The sequence below is a fragment of the Sphaeramia orbicularis genome, chromosome 20 (genome assembly GCF_902148855.1).
Source record: "Sphaeramia orbicularis chromosome 20, fSphaOr1.1, whole genome shotgun sequence".
Classification (NCBI taxonomy): domain Eukaryota; kingdom Metazoa; phylum Chordata; class Actinopteri; order Kurtiformes; family Apogonidae; genus Sphaeramia; species Sphaeramia orbicularis.
In genome coordinates, this window is record NC_043976.1 from 5,559,908 (window position 1) to 5,577,034 (window position 17,127).

At 40.0% G+C, this 17,127-nt stretch overlaps 1 protein-coding gene across 1 annotated transcript in view; it reads left to right on the top strand.

Annotated features, from left to right (window-relative positions):
- Nucleotides 1–1,194: 1,194 nt before the first annotated feature.
- Nucleotides 1,195–17,127, top strand: part of LOC115411017 (integrin beta-1-like) — a 58,118-nt gene continuing 42,185 nt past the window's right edge. Inside the window, exon 1 of the mRNA XM_030122930.1 lies at nucleotides 1,195–1,549. The gene's annotated coding sequence lies outside the window, so the exon portion shown is untranslated. The remainder of the gene's footprint in view (nucleotides 1,550–17,127) is intronic.

The window sequence follows — 17,127 nt, forward strand, 5'->3', positions numbered from 1 at the left end:
CCTGTGTATGACCGGTTTCCGTCCCTGACCTCCCTCTGCTTTTCCCTAGTCGGGAAAAAGGCCCCGGTAACCGTACGGAGAAAGGGGTTGACGTCCTCAGTCCGGAGGACGAATCCGAAGAGGAAAGCCCCATCAATTATCCTCAAGATATTGTCACTCATTATTATATTCTATCTGTTTGTGACTAATAAATCCTTTAAACTTTATATTCCGCCTCAGAGTTCTGCATTTGGATTCTGTACCTGTACTAACGTCATTACAGAAACTGTTCCATGGTGATCTGTAAAATTAAAAAAAAAAGTTAATGTAGTCATACTTGTGACCAGCTGCAAAAAAAGTTGTTCATCTTTTGACTGCTGGCCCTTCATTAACTGTAAATACAAAAGGGTTGTCATAGTTCCAGTGTTCGTAATAGCCACATTGGCTTTTGTGTTGATGATTGTAACGCACTGTACTGCACCACTAAGCTCAGGACACAACGCACTATTAAGGGAATAAAAAAAACTTAGATAACACGTGACACAACACATCCTGCTAAATTAACGTTAGCCTACATAAGACAGTGTAGAAAACCCTGACTGGTGTCTGTCGGCTCGATAACATTAACATGAAGTTAGATTGCGATTATGATAGTTAAGTGTCCATGAGCAATAGCAAGTAGCTAACACTACGTTAGCTGAAGCAACCAGATAGATGTTAGCTGGTAACTTGGTCAAACTCTCATCTGTTCAAACTAACATATTACCCCTTGAACCTTAAACACACAGTAAACAAACAAACAGAACTTGTAGTTGCTGTAACTTACCGGTAACTTGTTGAATGTGTGTTCTGCTCTGAACAGCACATGTCAGCAACAGCTGTTGACGGCAGGGATAAGGAAGAAGTGGTACCTGATAGCATCTTCTACTATGAAATAACGAAATAAATTAATTCGTTATCACGATATAACGAACTTTATCTCGTGATAACGAATTAATTAAGTCGTTATCACGAGGTAACGACCATAAAATTGTTAAGACATGCTTCCGTAGCTTTCTATTTTATCTTATTTTTATTTTATTTTATTTGTTTATAGTCCAGGCTGTGCCAGTCACTGACCAAGATCAGCTGGTGGTTTTATTCTAACAGTAGTCCCCGGAAATGCCTTATGTTCCGTGGTGCGCCTTGACGCAGCAAAGGAGGAGCGGATCTTTGCGGGTTTTCCTCCCCCTGTGTTGCTTTCTCCTGACTTAGGCTCGGAGCTCCACGCAGGCGCCTTCGCCGGGATAGTGTTTCCTCCACTGCCGTCGAGCCTCCTTCTCCGACCATTTGTTTGTGATTTGTGGGGCCCATATGTTCTGATCGGAGGGGAATGAGTAGAAGGGGAAATCTGTCGTGACTTTTTTTCCGAGGAGAAAGTGGCCCCCTCTGCCAACAGGGCAGTATTGTCTGGTCGTTGGTGCTGTCTTGTCTACGTAACGGATCATCATCATCATCATAGAGATCCGAGGAAGGACAGGAAAGGGACCTCTTCTTTATGTTGCCGCGGAAATAACACTACAGAGTCTAGGTAAACCAGTACACCAACATACTGAAGGGTCACTCTCATGTCTCAACAGTAAATCAAGTTTTGTCTTGTTTTTCTGTGTATCAGTGGACTCTGTTTGCACATGGTAGTTGAGTTTACTCTCGTTTTTGGTACTTCATCATAGTATTTCAATGTTTCCGACTGACAGAAGCCTATGAAACTCTTTAAATCCAACAGGTCTCCTGTGACCCATTTCAGGGTGAGGGTTAGTTTTGAGTCTACTTTGGTTGTATTTTAGTCGCATACACATTAACTAAAAGATATTCCCTTTCAAATGAAGTTCAATACACATATTTTATTGTCATAATTGCTCAGTTTTAACCCTGTAATGTTTGTTTTGGGTCAGGGTTACATTTGAGCTTTATTTACATTAGTATTTTAGCCACATGTAAAACACAGCAACTAAAAAAAAATAAAAAAAATGTTTAAATAAAGTCTAATACAAGACTGCAAGAATCCTGGCCTCACACTACTTCTGTTATAACCCAAAATCTTTATGTCTTAGCTTTACATTCAACCTAGTCTGAAATAAAGTAGTTTACCCTCATACATACACAAATACTACAAGACGTCCCTTTCCAGTGAAGTCCAGTAAATTCATCTTAGTCTTATAGGCCTAGTTCTTTTGCTCTAACCTTAACCCTAACCTTAAAATGTTCATTTAGGGTTATGTTTGAACAATGTTTTAACAGATGCACTTTAAATTGTATGTAACCACATGGGAAACACTGAAACTAGAAGATATTCCTTTTGAAATGAAGTCTAAAAAACATGTTTTAGAATGTTCTAAAGGTTAATAATTAGTTCACATAGATCCCTATGAGCTTTATAGCATTTAATTTTAGGTTCAAGCTTCAAAGTATTTATGCGGTTTTTAACAGTTTTAAAATGTGTTTGAGAGAGGCTGTCTCGCTCTATAGCAGTGTGATTCATAGAGCAGTCTGCATCATGGGTATTGTGATGTACATTGTTCATTGGTTATTTCCTAGGTGGATGCAACAGACAGTGAATGTTCTCATTTAATGTGGAGGGTTATATGAAAGGACTTTGACAAGTAATGTCATATGATGTTTAAATTGCTCAGGGATCATCCAACGTGGATATAGACAGCACAAGTAAGCAGAGGGAGATGTTTAGAGCTGCTGAGAGTGACACTCAATGTTGTCTTGAACAGAAAGTTTACATCTGAGGCTGGATTATTTTATGCAGACAGGAAACAGTGGCAGATTTGGACTCTGTCTCAGGCCATGTAACAGATACATCAGAGTAAAAACAGTACCTTTTTCTGATGCAGCACAACACTTGCTATTTGCCATCATGGCTCACTGTTCATGAAGGACAAGACTGCACATCATCCGTTGATTGGATTAAACTGGCTGAGATTCTCTATTTCATCTGAGGGACAGCAGTAAAGGTTTTATGGATACAGAAGAATGTGAGCAGTTAGTTTAATCAGACTAATGGAGGAAGGAAGGGGAGTGAGGATGTAGGGCGCACGAGGAGGTGTAGAAGAAGGACAGTAAGGATGGAGGGAAGGGGGGGGGGTCGTTATTAAGGAAGAGGAGGGGAAATGTAGGCCAGTTTACGGGGAGTTGAAAGACAGTTGCAGAGCCAGTAGCCACCAGCTGAATAGCTATGACCTGAGGGCCCAGGGGAGCAGCTGCCCTGAAGGGGACTGCCAGACTCCCATCTGATTTATGAGACTAGTTAGTGAACACACCGACAGAGCCACACCCAGGTCTTTCTTGTGACCATGTGAGATTTCTGGTGTGTTTGCTTGTCTGTCTATCAAGTGAGTGATGTATGCCTTATGTGCGAACATATCACCTTGGAACGGAAGTGATGAATGTGGACTTGCACAGTGTTGCTGTTCTACTGGGGGACACCAGTGATGAATGAGGATGATTGACCTCTGTGACACATGCTTTGTGCCGGAAGGAGAGATATCTCAGGCTCAGAGGTGCAGGGAGGCACAAATAAGCACTTGTTATACCAATCTACCTCCACATACACACATATTCACCACTGAAGTTTAGGAATGGCTCTGGAAGTGATCACCAGAGAGCACTTGTGTGTGATTTGTTAGGCTGTAAAACTACTTTCTCCAACAGTATGGCAACTTCAAGTCCAGTTTAACTAAAAGCAAAATGCTACATGAAGCTATTTAGGTCATTTCTGTGCAATAACTTCCTTTATTCTGAAGTCAGTTTTGGCACTCCTTTTCTATTTTTGTAGCAAGATTGCGGGGTGGGTCTTACACTGGGTTTTGGTTTGTGACCTCCAAAGCTTGTTTTTGCTCTTCTTGCCTCAGTCCTTTTCTCTCCACTTTGAGCTTAAACTCACTTCTGATCCTTTTTTGAGGGCATCTGGTTTCTAAAAACAGCCTCACATACACTGGGGAGGAATGGCATGGTTAAAGCTGACCTCTCACTTGCTAAGGTCTGTTGAGAAAATGAGACTAAACATGTTATTTTGGTGGTAAATCAAAGCAGACTTAGCCTGTTTGTTGCATTTATTATCGTGACAGTGTGAAGGTTTGACTTTTTTCCATGTATTAGATGGAAGAGTGAAGTTTGTTTCAATTAAAGCATGGCTTGGGTCAAGGATATTAAAGAGTTGGTGTTTAGAAATTTGGCTTTTATGCTGCAAATAAAAGCTGGGAAACAAACCATAATATCCTGTGTAACAATAATAACAAAGACTGTTATTGGCCAAAAGTTGACTGATTAGTCAGATAGGGCTGCAATTAACAATGATTTTAATAACTGATTGTGTAGATTATTTTAATAACTAATCAATTCATCAAATAAACACAAATGACTCAATTCTCAAAGATCGGTATTTAACCCAAAGCAATATAGGCTGCAGACAAGTCACTAATGATTACATCCCCACAATGACTTTGGGTTTAGCTAGCGAGCACTAGTCTGCTACCTAGACTTGTTATGGCTAGAGACTAGCAAGCTATAGGGCCTGATTTACTAAGATTACAAATAACGGATACCAATGTGCTTGCTCGCGCAAAAAAATGCACGTGCTATTGATTTGCATGTCACGGGTGATCAACTAAGATTGCCTGCACAAATGACAACAGGCGCAAAGTCTTGGAGACCGCCGTAATTAAATGAGGATTTTGCGTGCGCCACTGGTTGTCCTCATAGAGACAGTATACTGTAAAAACTGCTCTGGGATACACCAGCACTCATAAATATGAAGTTGTTCTTTTTCCACACCGAGGGGTGAATAGGCATTTCTCTGTTGTTGTTTATCAGTGGTGAAGTGTGTTATTAGTGAAATAAATAGCTTCTCTCAGTATGTGGCTTTGTATGGGGAATGAAAACTTTTAAGTCTGTGGGCATGATAGAAAACCCTCCACATCAGTGCTTATATAGCCAGTTCAGGAGCCCAGTCACAACACCGTGGACTGCGCTGTTTGTGTGTGGGTTAATTGATTGTTAATTGATGATTCCCTTTATTTTAGCAAAAAGTAGTTGGATTTTGCAAAAATTCGGCTGTCACAAGGTAAGAGAAAGCTTTGAGCAAGCCGTGCACCATTTTGGCTGTGCTTTTGGGAAATTAACTGTGCAAATCACGGGTGCACTGCCTAAATCTATGCTTGTCACAATCGTAAGCCAATAATTAGCCAATTGTAGCCACAATTAACAGAAATCTAGCCCTCTGCAGGGCTAATGTTATGTTAGTAAGGTACATTAACGTTAATCTCATGGATTTGCGCTACGTTAATTTTATTTTATCCCGGGTCCTCCGCTCCATTCTGGGTGTCTTTGGAGGAGATGCTACATTGGAGATGTGCTATTGTGGTAGGGAAGGGCCGTGTTACAACGAATACATGTCATGGTGTTCACCTTGCTGTTCAGTCTGAAATGCTTCCATGCTTTCAACATTTTCGGTCTTTTTTATTGTGTTTTTTTTGTCTTTTGTCATCATTGTTGTATTCACTTGCCTCTTCCATCTTTCCACTGCTTCATCCGAACACTTTCGCGTCCTCCATCATCTTCCTTTGCGTGAGTAACGTAAGTGCGTTGTGCCCTACAAAGTACTGTGTGCAAAATGCAGTGCTTTGAGCTTTACAATTAAATAAGTGATTCCTCGAGGCAGAGAAAATTCCTCGATCATTTTTTGTAATCGAGGTACTTGAATTACTTGAGGAATCGTTTCACCCCTAGTTGGTTTATGACCAGACTGCATGGGACCACGTTCTCTAAATGGTCTTTGAGTGGTTGCTTTAAACCCTGTCCTTACGAAAACTGTTTTGGTCGTATCCACAAAAGTATTGGATAGGCCTTTCGTCCACACAAAATTGGCGTTTTCAGTCACTGAAACTGCAACTTTTTGAAACCGGGTTCCAGAGTGGATAAATTTCAAAATGCTGGTTTTGCATCTTCATCTGTATAACCAAATTGCAACTTTTCTAAAAGGATGATGTCATAGCCCCACCTCTCTAACCTTTCACCCTGGAAGCAAGACACCACTTCACAATAACGACAATGGCGGACTATTGAGCTTACTGGAAATATTGAATCAAAATCTTCGGCTACTCCTTCATTACAATAAGCAACAAACAACCATAGCTAACAATATTCACTACATGTTCTTGGATCTACCACGAAGAGGGGTAACCAGAAGGGTCATCAGGAGGAAATATTGGATCAGACCCATTAGAACCAAGTAAGCTTTATGCACATGCTCCACATCTTCTTAATTTTTTGCGACAGCATTGCAACACCACATACTGGCCTGAGATTTGTACTACATTGTTTTCAGGCATTTTCAGTGGTTTCATGTTTATGGAGCACTTGAAAATGACAAAGTCAAAGAAGGGATAAGAGAAGATGCGGTTTTGTGTGTACATGGCCTTAGTACACACACAAGTCGGATGGGTGTCTTCACATGTGCTAAAATTAGTTGTTTCTACAGGTCAGGATGTAGAGTCCTCTTCATATACTCAACAGACACCCTCATTGGTCAGCTGGATGCAGTTTATCATATTGTTTCCTCTATATTCCTTTATATATTTGATTTATGTTGTATGTTAAGGCATTTGAAGATTCTTAAAATCCAGAGATTATGTACTCTTTCCATTGCTGATTATTGATTAAGTAGATCCTACATTATATGCAGACTTGCAGCAGCTCATGTACATTATGAGCAGAACAGAGACATTGTTCCCTGACTGTAAAAGTGGTCTGTTAAGCTGTCTCAGTGGTGTTAGGTAGTCACCACCACACTGCCACGTAAGACGCAGAAACACCATTACAGTGCTGTAGTTTGACAGTTGGGTTTTAATGTTCTCAAAACTGACACAATGCAGTATGTTTTTAAGTTGCCAAATGCAGTTTTCCAATAGCATTTTATGTAACATATGAGTGGAGGATTCTCTTTTATCTATATTAACTATCTGTAAATTGTTCAGGACCTTCAAGTTCAAGTTTTCAGCTGGGAAGATTCTCTAATATTTTTACTTGAACACCATTATTAAATGGTACCGTAGAGCTTGAACGACGTTGTAGGACATGATATTCACCCAGTGGCTTGAGAAATGTCATGGGAAATAAAGATAAGAGATATTCCCTGACTATTCCCCAAAGAAAATGCATTCTGTCATGACGTACTTTACTGTTTTAGCTCCACACTCTTCTGCAGTAGCGGAAATGGAGCCCCTTCCAGTTCAAGTGTTAAGTCTGCTCCCTAATGAAAGACACCTGAATGTCGTTTAGGTGCCAGTTTTCCAACATTCAGACCACAGCAGAAATGACGACTGCAGGGTTGAAAAAGATTACGACCAAACTTTGACTTAACTGTCTGTAGAGAAATCCAGAGCACAAACCTGAGACGTAATGGAGCAGTTTCCATGAAGAGTTTGTGACGTGCTAGCTTCTGTTGGACACATGAATGTGCGCGTGTGTTGGCTGTGAAATGGTTTTGTGAGTCAGAGTGTGGGCACCAGGCCCAGGTTCACATAGTAGTTTGTGTAACAAAATGCATACAAGCAGCTGTGTTTCTTCTTTTACTTAAATACCTGCCTGGCCGGACCTAGTCTGAGTACATAAACTTTGCCTCCCAGTAGCAGTGAGCACATTAGTCTACACATCCTCATTCTTTACTGAATGACAGATTTGGTCTTAATCCTGGACTTCATCTCTAGACCTTTCATTCATCATTTCAAAGATGTTGATTATTAAACCGAATATTTTGCAAACATCTGAAAAAGTTAATACTTGTGATAACAGTTAATTTCAAGGGATGTCACTGTTGCAGTCATTGAGGCAGTTTCTGTTCTTTTTTTTTTTTTTTTTTTTTTTTTTAGCTTTTCTCAGGGCTTAGATTACACAGATGGACTGGTGTAAGTTTAAGAGTCAGACATGCTTGATTCACAAATATAATATGCTGTCATTTTGGCAGCTCACATTTTCAACAAGGCTGTTTGGTCCCCCCTCTCTCTCCAACTTTTTCCTCTGCCATTCTCTTGCTTCCTTTCTCTCTTGAATGCAAAATATGTCATCATCATGGCTTCAAGGGGGGCGGGGATGTGGCTGATGTCCAGGCAGTATGATGCAGGCTTCCTGTGTGATCAAGCCAAGCTTCCTGTGTTGCTGCAGAGGAAGGTCTGACCCAGCAAAGACAGGGTGTTTGGGGCGTTTACAGTACAGCAGCTCTTGGCTCCACAGGCTAGCTCTTCATACACATACTGTCACAGCCAGGCATCCACACAAAATCCCATCAGTTCAGCCTGGTGGTTGGTGGTGTGAATCAGATGCTTGCTTGCAGCATTTAGCTAAATTTACTTTGAGAGGATCACCATAAATGGAAAAACAGATGTCTCACCAATCATTTCAGATTTCACAGATGCTTGAGCAGAGCTTGTCTGCTTTCAGGTTTGTCCTTTCCAGCAGAAATACAACTTTCTAACAGTATTTGAGCCTATGCACCATGCAGAACAACCTCAAATTAGAGAATAACACAGTGTAGAGAAATTTTGTGATTCATAACACAAGTTGACTTAAGTGAATCCAACTAGTCCTTTATATTATTAGTTTTTTTTTAATGTGCTGTCACATTTATAAGTGACTTTAGAGGCCAGGTGGAAAGGATAAGTCTGAAATAACTTGTACGCCTTGTGTAGCTATTTTCAACACAGCTATGAATAGTGATATGGACTTGGCTTGTCTCCGTGGGTTGTGGTTTTGCCTCAATTGTTTTTGCTGAACTGCTAAGGAGAGACACATTGAGATGAGATGCAAAGCTTTTTTACTGTTTTTCCTCCTCTTAGCTGCAGAAAAGAAACCAGATCTACTAAGTTTTATTGATTTTCTGACTTGAAAAGTAAGGAACTCTTTCCATGGCAGTATCCCACCCCCCTCCAGGAAGTGTATCTTTAGCCTCAGTGATACACACAGAGGGAATGCTGGTGGAATTTAAACCAGCATTTGAGGCTCAGTGTTTTGGGAGAAAAGTAGAGTCAGATTTTTGAGACACAGTAATCTACTCATAAATTTGGTATTCATACTGTAGGTGCTACCTCAGTCATTCTATTAAAATATTACATTACTGAATATTACAGGGTTCACTCATATTTGACAGACCATTTTGAAACTGTTAAATGTTTGTAATAGACCTTGGGCTGTTCAGTTTTAACACATGTAGTCTACATTGTTGTTACCTTACATTAGCTTTAACACTTTTAATTAGCAAACAATTAAGCAACTTTGCTAATAAAATAATATCTTCCCAAATATAACAATAGAACCAACGTAACACCCTCTTTTTGCAAATTACAAGATATTATTTAGAATGTGCATTTGGTCATTTTATAAGGCAAAGTTTTTTTCCCTAAGTAGAAAATCCAGGACTGAAAAGGGAAGATTGTGCAGAACTATCAAAAATCTGCACTTCCTTGAATGTCCGCTAGGGTCATAGACCTTTGTGTTAAAATAGACAACTTTACTGCTGAATAAATAGGTTTAGAGCTGGACACAAAAAATAGCTTTGGTCTTTATGTCATCTCCTCCTCTGTGGCAACTCAAGAGGGGTGAATTGTTATATTACTCACCGGTTGATGTTCTATTAAGTCAAAAAGTTCTGCAAAATAAATTAAGTGGGCATGTGTGACAGAAATAACTGGTGAGTCTGTTAGTGTTTTTTGGTGCTGTTTGTGCTTTAGCAGCATTAGCTCAGCTGCAAAGTCAGACATTCAGAGCTCTTGCTTGTTCAATAAAATGTACATTTCTCACTGCCAAGTCGCTATGTTGTAGTTGTGTTAGAGTAGTTCTACAAATAAGTACACTAGCAAGAACATCATGAAGTTCACTGGTGCTTAAGCTCCATAGCCGGCGTAACACAACTACATTAGCCGATAGTAGCATTACTATGTATTGAAGTGGTCTGTCTTCTAGCCAGCTAAATATCTCACGTAGCCATTATTAGTGTTTATGGATTTAACAACTTTTCTGTTACTAATATCAAACACAACTGTATATATTACCATTTTTAAGGAGCTGAAATTATTTAGTGGTGTTTATGACACTGTTTGTGGTTATGGTTGGTGTTTTCAGTTTGTTCTGGTTTCATCCCTTGCTCTTTTCCAACTCCACCCATTTATTTCCATTAAACCAACATGGGGGTGGTCATGTCCATGCATCTATGGCTTCAAAACTGCAGTTCACAAACCAATGGGTGATGTCATGGAGGGTTTGTCCACTATTTATATGCTGTCTATGGTTAACTTGATATTTCCATATCTAACTTCACTGAAGTCTGATATTTTTGGTGATTTATTATTACATTCCAGGTGACACAGTGGTGCAGTGGTTAGCACTTGTGCCTCACAGCAAGAAGGTCCTGGGTTCAATTCCAACACCAGTCAACGGGGGGTGGGACCTTTCTGTGTGGAGTTTGCATGTTCTCCCCGTGTCTGCGTGGGTTCTCTCCAGGTACTCCAGCTTCCTCCCACCATCCAAAGACATCCACTAATAGGTTAATTGGTTAATCTAAATTGCCCATAGGTGTGAATGTAAGAGTGATCGTTTATCTCTATATGTCAGCCCAGCGATGAACTGGCGACTTGTCCAGGGTGTACCCCGCCTTCGCCTGTATGTAGCTGGGATAGGCTCCAAGCGACCCCCGTGACCCTAGTGAGGATAAAGCGGGTTCAGAAAATGAATGAATATTATTACATTCCATTTTATCACATGTGAAGTAAACATTTTAATGTTCATGATTCTTGCTCCTTTTGGCCGCAAGATCACTGTACCGTAATTTTTACTTTAAAAAAATTAATGTTTCACGTAGTATGTGGCTCTGAGTCTGCTTTGCTTTGCACTTTACTTGGGCAAAGCTACTTTATTCTCCTGAGACCCTGGAGCCCAAGCCCAACCCAGATTTTGACTTTTTTACATTAAATAATTGTCTTGATTGGAAACCGCGAGATGCAACTTTTTTTTTCAGATAAGTTTTTTTTTTTTTTTTATGGAATGTCCTTTGCAGTGGACAGCCTTTTTTTCATTTTTAAGTAAAGCTCTTGTCCCTTACAGAGGACAAACATGCATTGCTGGGTCTCAAGAGTATATAGTGACACTAGATTATCTTGCCAATTTTTCTACATCTAGACAGCAATGGAGAGACGTCTGTTTCTTTATTCATCAATCAAATAGAATAGATTTACAACAAAAAAGAGATTTGAGAGCAAAAGACAGTAAGTGGCAATAAAAAAAAAGAAAAATTTTACTTATAAATCTGTACTCTTTGCTTGTGACTTAAAACCTTTTCCTTGAAAATCAGTCCTCTTTGCTTGCGAGTTCAAAAGTTTTGCTTGCGAATTAAACTGCACTTAAACTTAACGGGGCCTACGCTGATGGATGAGAGAAGAGTTTCTATTGGTGGGTTTAACCTGGCTCCACCGCCGGCTACAGCTTCCACCTTAAACCCACTTCTTCCTTGTGTTATGCCACTGGGAGGTCAGTTGACAGTCGATTGCTCTTTGAAATTGAAATGTGTCCCATAAGTAATGAACTGCACTAAATAGTATCGGCTACAGCCTGATGTACATTCATAGCCTGGGCAGAGTACGTCGGAATGAGTGAGTGAGTGAGTTATAGGGAGGTGTTTACAGTGCAGGGCTGTGATTTAAATAATAGTGTTGACCAGTACCCGAGGTGCCTAAACGTCACAGTTCCTACTATACCAGAAAACACACTCGGAGCAACTCAATAATGCTGTTTTTCTTGCTGATGTTAGAAAACACACATGCTGCTACAGCTGTCAGTGACACCTGTCAGCCTGTATCTCTCCCACAGTTAGGTTCAGGACTCCCACGGAGCTCTGTCCATTTGTAGTTCCTTTCTCTTTAACCTGGCATTTGGCTGTATTTTGTATCAAAAGATCTGAGCACCAGTCAGCTGAACAACATAGATGTGTCGCTGCACAGCTGTAGCAGCATGTGTGTTTTATAACATCAGCAAGAAATAAAGCATTATTCAGTTGCTCCGAGTGTGTTTTCTGGTATAGTAGGAATCGTGATGTTATGGCACTGGGTGTACCAGTCAACATGTTTAAATCACAGCCCTATGTTGTATATGCCTCTCTGTAACTCACTCACTCATTCCGACGTACTCTGCTCAGGCTGTGACTCTGTTCAGGCTATGAATGTACCTCAGGCTGTAGCCAATGCTATTTAGTGTAATTCATTATGTATGGGACACATTTCAATTTCAAAGAGCAATAGACTATCAACTGGCTTCCCAGTAGCATAACACAAGGAGGAAGTGGGTTTAACACGGAAGCTCTAGCCGGTACTGGAGCCAGGTCAAACCCACTAATAGAAACTCTTCTCTCATCCATCAGCGTAGGCCTCGCCTAATAAGTGCAGTTTATTTTGCAATGAAAAACTTTTGAATTCGCAAGTGAAGAGGACTGATTTATAAGCAAAATTATCTTTTTTTTTATTGCCACTGACTGTCCTTTGCTCTTAAATCTCTTTTTTTGGTTGCAGATCTATTCTGTTTGATTGATGAATAAAAAAGCAAATGTCTCTCCATAGATAGCATATAGCATAGTATAATATATGCAGAGTAATCTGGTGATAAAAGTGAGAGAAATAGAGGTGACTGTCATCATTTGGTCTGTGTAATCTTAAAAAAATAAAGCACAGAAACTCGTTGACTAGAACTCTCCAAATCTGTTAAGTATCAGATATTTTCTCTGTTCTCTCTAGCTGAACAAACATTCCTTTTTCAGCTTAAAAACTAGACTGCTCATGTAATGTGGAAACTATGATGACGCTTTTCTAGTCCCTTCATTCCTATCCACTGGAGTTCTTTCTATGTTTTTTCAGTGGAAAGATCACATTAGAAACCACAACATATTGGTATTGGAAGTAACAAAGTCCTATAAGACTATATCTGTCTCATTAGAATTATTTATCACACTGAGGCTCTTTAGCAGAGAAAGAGGACGGTGAGTGAGAACACTTGAAGGATCAGATGGTCTAACAGGGTTTCAGAGGGCAGCCTGATTCATTGCTTTTGTCTGGTACGAGATGGTCTGCCAGATAGTGGCGGAGAGGATGGGGGTGGACAGCGATGCACAGATGAACACTGCCTGGTATTCTCCTTCAGTTCTGTTGTGCAGCTTGAATTTCTCAGAGCTGAGACACGTCCTCTGCTCTGGTCTGTCTGAAGGGTATGAGAAGTCAAGGGGCCACTGGTTTGGCATGGCTCACAGTGGAGGGAGTCAACTGAGCAATTGTGTGGGTGGAATTAAGGAGAAGGGAGACAGTGTGAGGGATAGACGAAGGAAATTGGGAAGAGATAAAGGGAGGATGGGAGGTAGAATATCCGAGAGAGAATGCCTTACCAGCACCAACACCAGAATGACTGACTGCATATTGATGTGTTGAAAATTTTTTTAACTGTACTCAGAAAGTCTGTGAAATCCTTAGCCTATTCAAGTCTTTCTTTTTCATGTATTTTCTTTTCCCAAGAGGACTTGTAAATACTTTATAGACCTTGAAAAAAACAAAAAAAAAAAAAGACACAAGGGAAGAGAGGATAAGTACAAGCTACAGCTCTAACTCAGCAAAGTCAAAATATGTAGGATCCTTTTGGACTTGAGGCGGTCCCCTTACTCCATCAAATGGGGAAGTGTGCACCACCCTTTCCTGTTTTTCCTTCTTTTCCATTCCTCTTTTTTATAGTTTGAGAAGAACAGCCATTCTGAGTGAGGGAAGCCCAGGCTTTTGCCTACAAAGAGCACCATGACTGAGTTCTTTACTACTGCAGTGGAAATTTTACTGTGTCTAAGTGCCTCCCTCACTCTGCTGGTCATTATTTGTGCCTGGTGAAGAAAATGCTCAGTTTAAAGGAAACCACAATCATTCATTCATTCATGAGTACTGTGGTTATGGCTCATTTGCTAAAACCAGACGGCCTTATACTTGAGTTCCCGGATCTGAAGGGGGCTTGAGAATCCTTAGCACCTTGAGGGGCCAATTTCATTTCACATTTTAGACATGTATCCTGCTACAGAAGTGTTAAACCACTTGCAAACTGTTCATTTGGTGAATTGTGTGGAAACTATCAATACAATGTTCTTAGTCCAGGTTTTCCGCAGGGTCTTAAAAAGTCTTAAGTCTTGAATTTACAAATCTGAATTTAATACCTTAAAAAAGTCTTTAAAAGGTATAACATTTGATATGGTAGGTCTTAAGTTACGTTACCATAAACTTGTTCAGTGTATTGTGTTTAAATGTCTGTTAAATGTCCAAGCTGCAAAGAAAGTAACATTAGCCAGTGAGAAATGATCACAGAACATTCATTTCTATGTACAGTATGTATGCAACATTCAATTTCTGCTGATGTAAATAAATAAATTTTTCTAAATTCTAGGAGTCATGAATTTTTGCCAGTATGGCTATGAAATAGACTGTGAAATGGGCATTAAATTTTGTTCTGAGTAGTCTTTAAAAGGTTTTAAAAAGTCTTAAATTTAACTTGTAGAAACCTGTAGGAACCCTGTTAATCATACAGTTAAATATCTTTTCATAGACGCTAGCACAGGACCTTTTTGCATCTGAATATCTGCAGCAAAATCTGGACCTATGAACTTCAGAAAAAAAAAAAACAGAAATTATTTTCACACAAAAATCAAACTGAACCATGATTTAGTTTGATCCAGATCAGCCTTTTCCTCTTAATGCTGACTGTTTGGTTCAGATCAAACTGAAAAGACAATAGGACCTAGGGATGATCGGATCCGACTTTTTCAGTTCCAATGCCAATACCGATGCTGGGGCCTTGCTTGTTGGTCGATACCCAATACCGAGCCGATATCATTGTTGGTTTAAGAAGTTACAAGCCTTACCTGGTGCAGTGCTTCCTGTGGAATTGATCTCTTGATGCGCACAGGTTGGCCAGTTTCTGTCCTACTTATTCAATAAGTACCCTGTGCGTACCTTTTCTCTCTCTCTCTCTCTCTCTCTCTCTCTCTCTCTCTCTCTCTCTCACTTCTCAAGGTACGCACAAGCTTTAGGGATGGCTGCATAAATGAACACCACAACATTGGGAGACTTAGAGGAATTAAGTTTCACTTTAACTTTGTACGGTTGCATGGTCTGCATGTACTTATTGTGAGGTACGGCAGCTAAAATGTTCATATCGGAGCAGATATCCGATCCTAATATCAGATCGGTGCAATCCTAGTAGGATCAATCAAGTTAGATGCGTAAGTAACACTGGGCCATGCCTGCTTTCTCTGGGAGTGGTTTTTCTCTGAACAAATCTTCTGTGCCAATCAGAATACAACTTGTCACACAATATCCAAATATCCTAAAATCCTACACCGTAGATCTTTAATTTTCCGTTCAGTCCAATCCAACTTTATTTATAAAGCACTTGAAAACAACCACAGTGGACCAAAGTGCTGTACAGATCAATAAAAGCACAATACAAATTAATAAAAGCATTAAAAACATTAAAATCAAATCAAATAAAACAAGTTAAAATATAAAAACAGAAACAAAATGTCAACATTGCTTGAGTGTTAAAAGGCCAAGGAGAACAGGTGGATTTTAAGAAGAGATTTAAAAACAGGCAAGGAGGAAGCCTGTCTGATATACAGAGGCAGGTTGTTCCACAGTCTGGGACCAGCAGCAGCAAAGGCCCGATCTCCTCGGAGCTTGCATGTTGTTTTGGGCACCATCAAAAGTAGCTGATCAGCTGATCTGAGAGAGCGACTGGGAGTCTATGTGTGAAGGAGCTCGGAGAGGTAGGGTGGTGCAAGACCATGGAGGGATTGAAAAACAAATAAAAGTATTTTAAAATGGATTCTAAAATGGACAGGCAGCCAATGGAGCAACGCTGAAACCGGAGAAATGTGCACATATTTACGAGTGTCAGTTCAAAGACGCGCAACGGCATTTTTCACTCTTTGAAGACAAGTGATGGAAGACCCACTAATCCCCAAATACAAAGCATTACAATAGTCCAGCTGAGTGGTGATGAAGGCATGGATTATCATCTCAAAATGGTGCTTTGGGATGACTGGCTTCACTTTGGCCAGCTACCTTAAGTGAAAAAAGCTTGACTTCACGACTGCCTTTACATGACTATGAAGTTTAAAGTCAGGGTCCATTTTAACACCCAGGTTTTTGATAACTGGCTTGTACTGAGCCAGATAACCCAGATTTATTGGGGAGACTCCAGGTGAACCACCAAACACCATAACCTCAGTCTTATCTTCATTGAAATGTAAAAAGTTACAAACCATCCACGCCTTAATGTCGTGAAGACATTGAAGCAGTGGTCTGACAGTGGAAGGGTTCTTTTTTAGAGGCATATAAATTTGACTATCATCTGCATACAAATTAAATGAAATGCCGTGTTTCCTCAGTATGGAACCTAGTGGGAGTCAACTAAGTAGTCAGATTATTCACTTTATTGTAATAGCAGCTAATTGTACATTGTCTATGTCACACAAATATGAGGAAGCATACTCACATTTCATCTCTAGTTTCATGAAAGCATTAGGTCATTGCAAATTTGATAGGAAGCTAATATATGGGAAGCGTGGTGCAGCAAATACAGCATGTATCATGGTTGTCAGGATTCACATTTCTGCAGTGACAGTGTTGCAGGGTACTATCCTCGTCAGGCAGTGTTCAGCCCCTCAGGAATGCCTGAGCAGGACCATTTTAGTCTCGCACCACAGTGTCTGTCATGCGTCACCTTCTCCTGTCAACTGATAGAACTTCAGCGTTAGTGCCCATAAGACACAGGACTGCCATTAGTCACAGCTCAGGTGTTGGTGACAAGTGAACACACATTCAGAAATAGTGATGTCCCGATGTGGATTTTTTTGCTTCTGATCCGATCCGATTTTTTGGGGGGATTAGTTTTGCTGATACCAATCCAATATTGATCTGAGACAGATTTTTTACAATGAAATTTTGATTAAAATTTGTAATCATTATTTATAGACAATTATGCTATTAATTTACTTGAGATCACACTTGGGCTGAATGTGAAACCTGAACTAAAAAAAAGTAT